The sequence below is a fragment of the Octodon degus genome, unplaced genomic scaffold (assembly GCF_000260255.1).
Source record: "Octodon degus isolate 3935 unplaced genomic scaffold, OctDeg1.0 scaffold00092, whole genome shotgun sequence".
Taxonomy (NCBI): domain Eukaryota; kingdom Metazoa; phylum Chordata; class Mammalia; order Rodentia; family Octodontidae; genus Octodon; species Octodon degus.
In genome coordinates this window covers 646,945-655,528 of record NW_004524668.1, presented here as the reverse complement: position 1 = coordinate 655,528, position 8,584 = coordinate 646,945, and positions in this window count along the sequence as shown.

The window sequence follows — 8,584 nt, the reverse complement described above, 5'->3', positions numbered from 1 at the left end:
CTCTGGAAGGCTGCTTGGGAGGGCTGAACATTTCTAACAGCTACCATCATGTTGCTGGGAAGCTCATAGCACATTGAGGTTGCTGAAAAGGTAAAGCAGAAATGCACCCTAGAGCCATTTCTGTGAAGCCAGACTAGAAAACTTCACATAGGACAGAGTGGCAGGCCCACCTAGGCCGCAGGCCCTTAGAGTATAAATGCCTGGCCAATGTGACTGTTGGTGCAGTTTACTCCTGATCCTTTTTCCTCACAGGTCTAGCAGTCCTTGCCAAATGAGCCACAGTCTCAGAGCCCTAGTACGCCCTTGTTCACACAGAGCCTGCTGCTGCAGCACCTGCAGACAAGAAGGGGAGACTTCCAGCTTTGCCTGCTGGTTCTCACTTCCTGATGTATCCAAGTTGTTTCCTGGACGAGTCTTGTTCCTTATCTTCTTAAAGGAGATGCTGTGGAGCCTGGGGACACGATGCAAAGAGCACTCTGGAAACTGCAGGGCCACCTCCCAAATGGAAGTTCTGACCAGCAACAGTGAGTCATGAGGGCAGGGCTCTTGGGGTCAGCTGTGTCCTCACTGCTTGACTTCTAAACCCCCTCCTTGAAGCGTGGTCGGCAGCTGCAGTCCAGCGGCGCTAATGCCCCACTAGAACTGGAAGTTGACTTCCCAGTGCCCCCCCATCTGAATCTGCACTTTAATAAGTTCTCCAGGTAATTTAGTTGTGGCTTTTTTTTTTTTTTTCTTTTTGCGGATCCGGGGATTGAACTCAGGTCCTTGCACTTGCCAGGGAAGTGCTTATTCTACTGAGCTGTCTCCCCAGCCCCAGGTAATTTGGTTGCATGTCATGTTAAAAGCCCCATCCTGAGCTGACTTCCCTGACTTGAATGAAGACTACAGTGTTACCCTTTTCTAGTCCCAAAAAGGGCAACACTCAGACTCCTATATTTAGAAATAAGAACTTCACTGAAGGGGTGAAAATCTCTTTTTAACACCTAATGTTTCCTTACTGTTGGAATACAAGCTCTATATTTTTGTCTATTTATTTGCTGCTATAACCCTGGAACCTAGGATATTGACTGCCACACAAGAGGTACTCAATATATATTGAACAAATAAGGTCAATTAATAGACTAGGCATCTTAACTACTTTGAAGCATCAGGCTGAACAATAGTTTCTGGAAGGAGAGGCAGAATTCAAAGAAGCGTGTTTACTGTGACGTCTCCCACTGCCAGATTTTCTCTATGAACTCCTGGTTGATTTAGCCAGGTACAAAGATTTCCTAAAAGCTAGATGTACTATGAGTAATCCCATCTTCTGCACAGAGCCCTTGCCACAGGGGCCCTGCCAGGATCCTATCCGTCTTTCACCCCGCTAGAGCCTTAGACCCGACTTCCCCCAGAGCCAGTGCCACACAAGAGTCAGTGCAGACAGTAATCAGATTACCAGGCCTTTCAGGAGGCATCTGGCTGAGTGACAGTCTCAGATCTCCTTCCATCTGACCTCACTGCTGCACTTCCTTCTTCCTCGTCCTTCCTTGGGCTCAGTCTGAGGGCTTCCACTCTCCAACCTCAACATTTGCCTTTAGTTCCACTGCAAACATTAAGAATCTTAACATCCTCCTCTGGGTGGATTTTCTGGGTGCTGGATCACCCTGCTGTGGCAGACACCTCTGATTTCCCTCCTGGTTCCCAACCTTAGCTACATGTGATGGCACCGTTTAAACTCTGACCTTCTGAGCCAGTTTAGTTTGGGAGCTGCTGTCTTCTATTCTTTTCCAGGGCCACAGCCTCTAAACACTTCAAGGGAACAGAGAGGTGGAGCTGAGTGTGGCAGAGACCCTTATGAGATAGAGTTGGCCTGGTACCAGCAACGCACTATCCTCATTCTTTGAGTTTGCTTTCCTGACTGTGGCTGTGGGTCTTGACAAGGGACACAGTTTTGCTCTCAGAGGACTATGCTTTTGACATGTCTCCAGTTCCAGCATGCTACCCAGCCACTGACTTAGAACCATGATTCTCAAACCTTAGGGCTCATCAGCACAGCCAGAAATAGCTGGTGCTCAAGATCTGAGGAAGACTCGCAGCGCATTTCTAACACATTCCCAAGTGAGGCTGGATCCTGGGCCTGGTCTTGGAGAACCACTGAGCACAAGATGCTGGGCCCAGCCTTGGAGCCATCCCACCAGCTGCCAGCAGAGGGCACATATGACCCCAACCGGAGGGACAGGTCCTGGGGACAGCAAAGGCTCTTTAAAGACTTCTAGTGGCAGTGTTATTATCAGAAGGAAACACAGTCCTCCCAAGTGAGAGGTGAAAGTGTGGCTGACGGCACCAAAACGTCAGCCTCATGGAGGTGTTGAAAGTCCTGGCTCTGGAGAAAAGTAACAGTTTGTCCCTATTAGAGATGTCTGGGCCCTCTCTTGTGCTGAAGCAGAGGCCTTTTAGAATGTTCCAGAGGGCTGGGGAGATGGCTCAGTAGAACAAGCGCATCCTTGGCAAGCTTAAGGGCCTGAGTTCAATCCCCGATTCTGCAAAAAAAAAAAAAGAATGTTCCAGAACCTTTCTAGTTATGATGGCAGGTAAATTTCATTTTCTTTACTCTCCAAACTTTGTACAATAAACCTAATATTATTTTATAGTACGAAACAATAATGATTTTAAGACACATTTTAAATGCAATTAAAATCTAAAGCAGTTGGGTGAGGTGACACGTGGCTCTAATTACAGCCACCTAGGGGAGGCAAGATGGCAAGTGTGAGGCTACCTTGGGCAATCTATCTCAAGATGAAAAGGGCTGAGGGTATAGCTCAATGGTGGGTCACCTGCCTAGCATGCAGCACACACTTGGGTTCATTCCCCAGTCTGGAAAAGGGTTGGGTATGGGGACTTGGTGAGTGACTTGTAGCAATGCAGAAGTGGTGTGTGTCCCTTGTTATTGACCCTGCCAGGGTATCTGCCTGTGGTGAGGCCCAGTGCGGTTCCCTGTGGCTCAGTCCATCATGTCTAGGCACCTGTCACTGGAGCTTGTGGCCCAGTGTGTTTTGGACCAAGCAGCCTCACCCCAAGCACAACCCTTAAGCCTCATTACTGACTTCCAAAGGCCCGTGGGTGGGAGGAGCCAAAGCATTAAAGCTGAAGAGACTACGAATAAGTTCCTATTTATTTTGCAGACATCTGTTTGATGAGCATACAATTTCATCTTTTAACAAGCATTTAACAATTGGATGACTGGAATTCGGGTTTTCGTTGAAAAATCTAAAGGGCTAGGACTTCTCTCTCTGCACTACAGCATGTGGGGGAGGTCAGGCCTGGAGTCTGCACCTAGTTGCCTGGGGAGCTTCCAGGAGTCTCACCTCCAGGGCCCACGCCCAGAGCCAGGCCACATGGGCTGGATGGAAGCCAGGCGTTGTCTGTTTCAATAACCAAGGCTTCTAACGGGCAGCAGTGTTGAGAAACTGGGACCTAGAGGGCAATAAGAGGAACCTTCGCCCTACTAGGGCCTCGGACCTCAGAGGATGTGTGTGTCTGCTGAAGCTGAAGCAAGGACTTAAGGTATTGTTAACTGGTCAGGTTGAAATGTAAGCAGAATCGGGGTCTGCTGCTGTCTCCCCACTTTTCTGTAGAGACCACTGCTGGCTGTTCTTCTGGGCTCTGGGCTTCCTCCAGGCCTTTGCCCCAGATTCCTTGCCAGCCACATCTGTCATGTTGATGTTAGCCCATGTCAGTCATTAGTCCTCTGGTTTCCACAGAGAAATGTGGTGAGCCTCACATCTGTGGCTGGTGTGTGTTCTTTCCTTATGTGAGAGTTCGTGTGGAGGGAGGCCCTGGGTATTGAACCTAGGGCCTTTGCGCTGAGCTACATCCCTGGCCCAGTTTTGTAATTTGAGACAGGGTCTTGCTCAGTTGGCCTCAAACTTCTGAACTCAGACCATCCTCTGTGGTTTTTACATGGCCAGCCATAGAGACTGAAGCCAGTAAAAGCCCAAAGGGGAAGTAAGTAGAAAGAAGTAGGCTGAGCCCACAGCACTGCCCAGAAGGCCAAGGGAGCCAGCTGGGGGAGGAAGCAGCTCACCCTGGGATGGGAGCACCCGTACCCCAGCCTCTCAGGAATTAGAGTCCTCCTGGGAGGCCGCAGTGGATGTGCACAATGGTTCCTCGTGCACGCTTACCCCTGGGGTGGGCACTGGACTGTGACCCGCAGAAAGGACACTGCGTTGCCAGAGCATTGCTTGTACCTGGATGGCTCAGATGAGCCTCTTGCTTCTTTGCCGGGAGAAAATGTCCCCCTAGAGTCTCCACAGCTGTGCGAGAAGTGAAGCACACCTCAGAGCTAGAAGCAGAAGAAATAAAATACGTTGTTGGTGTCAGCCACTGAGTCCTGGTACTACAGCAAAATCAACTAATACAGAGAAAGAGCCCAAGCTTGAGCCAGCCAGGGCTGAACCCTGGGCTGGACAGTGAAAGCCTGGGAAGGGTACTCCGGCCCTACAAGATCTGAATGTTTGTATTGTCCCTCAAATACGTGTGTCAAAATCCTGACCCCCAAAATTGACAACATTGGAAGATAAGGCCTTGGGAAGGGGTTAGGTCATGAGGCAGGGTCTTCATGAAGGGATCAGTGTGGGGTATGGTGATATGCACCAGTCACCCCAGCGTTTGGGAGGATGAGGCAGGATGATCAAGTGTTTGGAGCCAGCCTGGGCTGTGTAGTGAGACCCTTTGTCCAAACAAAAACAGCGAAACAAAATAAAAACAAGGCCCAGAGAGCTCCCTGTCCTTCTACCACCTGAGGACATAAGTTGTCAGCACCACGCAGCAAACCCATCCGTGCCTCCATCTGGACTTCACGGCCTCCAGAACCTTGAGAAACAGATTTCCGGTTATTTACTGGATGGGTCTGTGGGATTAGTAACAGCCGCCTGGGTGAGCAAAGCCAGGCCCCTCAGCTCCCGAGTAGGAAGCAGAGCTTGTGGCCTCTCCAAGGCTGCACAGAGGAACAGTAATCTTTACAAAAGAGAAAATGAGATGCTGCTGAGTGGGAGAGGTCAGGGGCCCACAAATATCTAACACACCAGTGGTCCCACAAACCAAAGCCCAAGTCCGTGGGTCCTTGTCTCTCTCCCACCAAGGCCTCTTTCATCTTTTTTGTCAACAAACAAGGTTAACCATATATCTCGACTCAGTACTCCCAGGACTGGATTAGTTAGGGTCCAGGTGCTCACAGAACTTCTGACTAGGTACAAGGCCCAGTAGAGCTGCAAAGCAAGAGAATCAACGCTTCAAGTCGCTTCCGCAGCCTCATCCTGGTTTTCTGAAATACAATACCTTTAGGAGCATAGCTGCTGTCTCCCTAAGCCTCTAACTAGCTGAACCCTAAGTGGAAACCAAAAGCTTAGTACCCTCCCTCTCCTGAGAGTGTCACTCCAGCTGCCCCAGCACTGGAAGCCAACAATGCCTCAAGAGCCAAAGGAACTGGCCCCGTGGAGCAGCTCAGGCTCAGTGGCCTGTGGCAGGGCAGATCCTGTGGGTGGGGCTGTTCTGTAGGCGGAACCTCCAGGCTGGCTGCAGAGAGGGTGACCCATGACACAACCTCCCTGACCCCGGAGGCTTGCTGCATTGGACAGAGCTGGGGCCAACCTCCCTGCCCTTGTTTGTCAGAGGTGCTGATGGCCTCCCAAAGGTCACAGAGTTGGCGTGAGAACCTGCCAGGCCCTGGCCAGTCACGCTTCCTTCAGTCCTCACCATGCTGAGCCCCAAGGCTGTCCTGGAGGCACACACAGCATAAAGCAAGCTAATGCAGCTAAATGGCCACGTATACCTGTGTGTGAGAGTGTGCGCTTGTGTGTCTGTCTCCATTCACGCTTCCAGGGTGATCTCACACCCCCAACTGGAGGGTTATAAATTCTTTTCCTTGCTGATGATCCCCACATTCATCCTTTCCAGCTTAGACCTTCTGTTTTCTTCCAGGCTTACCCCGGCCGGCCTCAGGACCTTTGCACTTGCTCTCCCCATTTTGGATAAACAGTTTACTTCCAAGCAGTTTTAAATGTATGGAAAGACTGAAAAGATATTCTACAAACTTCTTGTAAACCCCACAAACCTTACCTTCTCGTGCGCAAGAGCTCATGCTTGCTTCAGGTTTCTGTAGATTTTCCCTGCTAGCCTCCTTCTGGCCTGGGATCCCATCCAATAGCTGTCATGTTGCCCAGGCTCCCGTGGCTGTGCGAGTTCCAGTCCTGATTTAGAAAGCCACGCTCCTTCCTCCTGCCTTGTGCTCAGACTGGCAGGCCTCTCCCTGATTGCTCTTGGCGAGAGCAAGAGACCCCTCCTTTGCCTCTGCTTTAGTCTTCTCAGCATTAGCACTGCCTATCCTACTTGTGTTTTATATTACAACCATCTGGCATTTTTTTTTTTAATTCTGTGGCTTGTCTGTCTCTCTTAACAGAAATGTCAGCTCCATAAACTACAGTCTTTCTTGTTTACTGCTATATGCCTGCCATGGTCTCTCCCTGGCATTTAAGAACATGCCCAGCACATAGTAGGTGCTGAGTGTTTGCCAAATGAGAGGAAGCCCTAGATGAAAGTCTGCTGGTGCCTCCTGAGCCTCTTTGTTTCTCTCCCCACTTCCCTCCTACCTCCCCTTCCTCTGTCTCGGCCAGCCGGCCATCCTGCCTGCCTGCCTGCCTGCCTGCCTGCCTTCATTTTTGCAGTACTGAGGATTGAACCCAGGGCCTCCCACATGCTTGGCAAGCACTCCTATCACTGAGAACACCACTGTCTCTTGGGATCTTTTTAGTTATTTTGAGACAGTCCCTAAATTGTCTCTGCTGCCTCAGACTTGTGATCCTCCTGCAGCAGCCTACAGAGTTGCTGGGATTACAGATGTGCGCCTCTACACCTGGCTTCCTAATCCTCCTCCTGTCCATATTCTGCACTCCTGTCACTGCTCCTGAGGACAGAGCTGCCCATCCCTGAAGCCACCAGTAGGTGGGAAAGGATGAGTGTGAGGATCATCAGCAAAGGACAGAATTTAAAAACCCAAAGCTGGGGGGTGTGAGACTGCAGCAGAGTGTCACCTCCTGTGGGCAGGCACACTAGGCTCAGGAGGTGGGGCCAAAGGGGCCGTGAGAAAGAGGGTGGGGGGCTCTAATGTTACCACTGAATGACCTCTTCCCCCAACCAAGCCCCAATTTTTGCTCCCATCACTGACCAGAGTTGTCACATTCAGTCAGACTGTTGTCCCTGCCACTTATCACACCTGCTTTGCCCATCTATCTGAGAAGATATCTGAGTTCAGTAACCTCCTGCAGCTGCTATGACCACTGCCTGCCACCCCCAGAGTTGGCCTTGGTGTGGGATTTGCACAGCTGGCACTCAGTGGCTATAAGGACAGGGTCTCCGCCAGCTTTGGCCCACCACCTGAAAGCTCTCTGGGTGTACCCCAACCTTCCCCAGCTCCCCACCCCCTCCTCTACACCCTGAGGTCCTGACATGCAGAGGCTGTTTTAGTTGCAAGTGACAGAAATCAACCCTGAAGGGTGAAGAGGAAATCAACTGGCTGGTACCACTGGAAACTTCAGAGGTGCAGTCTGCTTCTGCTTCAGGAAGAGCTTGGATAAAGGCTGTCGCTGCACAGGAAGAAGATAAGAAGTATGTACCCGCAAGGCTGGGTGGAGGGAAGGAGATGGGGGCCTGGAGGCTCCCACATTGTCTTCCTAGTCCTTCCTTTGCCCAAAGCTGAGAATTCCCAGGTAAATCCTCACCTTCTCCAGTGGAGCTGCTGGCTAGGCCAAGCAGGGAGACCCAGCTCTTCCTCTTTTGACCTGTGTGAGCAAGGACACGGCTCTCATCGCAGCCCCTGCACAGAGCTGTGGTGGGGCCACGCGAAGTGAGGCCCAGGAGGCCTCTTGCTCACTGGCGCTCTCTTCCGCTGCAAGCTGCTCTGATGGTGGAACTGCCCTCCCATAGCCAACCCGCAGAGCACAGAGCCCTTCTCTCTGGGCTGCACTTTTCCTTGCAATGAGATGGTGAGGAGTCCCTATTGGCCTGGGATGTGGCTGAGGAAGGACAAGGCTGGCCCTCGGGGCTGCTCTGCAACGATGGCAGGGGCACATCTCTGAGCAGGTGTGGCCCTGCATCTGTTTTCCCCGTCGGGTGCCCATCTACTTTCGTGGTACTTGGACCCACTATTCTCTTAGACATAAAGTGGGTTCCATGCCAGCCAGAGCAGATGAAGCTGTGTCCTTCCTAGGGGACTGGCTGAGAGGCAAGGCCAGTAAGAGCCAAGGTGCAGGAGGAAGGCAAAAGGGAAGGGGATAGGTGCCAAAAGGCAGCCACGTCGCATCTTCTCAGCCCAGCATTTGGAACTAGGGGCTGCTGCCATCCACAACAGTGAAGACTGACAATGAAGCCAACACTCAGCACTGAGGCAAGAGTTGTACACACCAATTCTGATAGTGTCGTTTTATACCTTCATTCATTTACTCAACAAACTACTGGGCACCATCTGTGTGCCAGGCATTGTTAGTGGGCTTGGACTTGGAGGTGAATGGGTATAGGGACTCCTTGGTCTCTTTTTTTTTTTTTTTTTTTT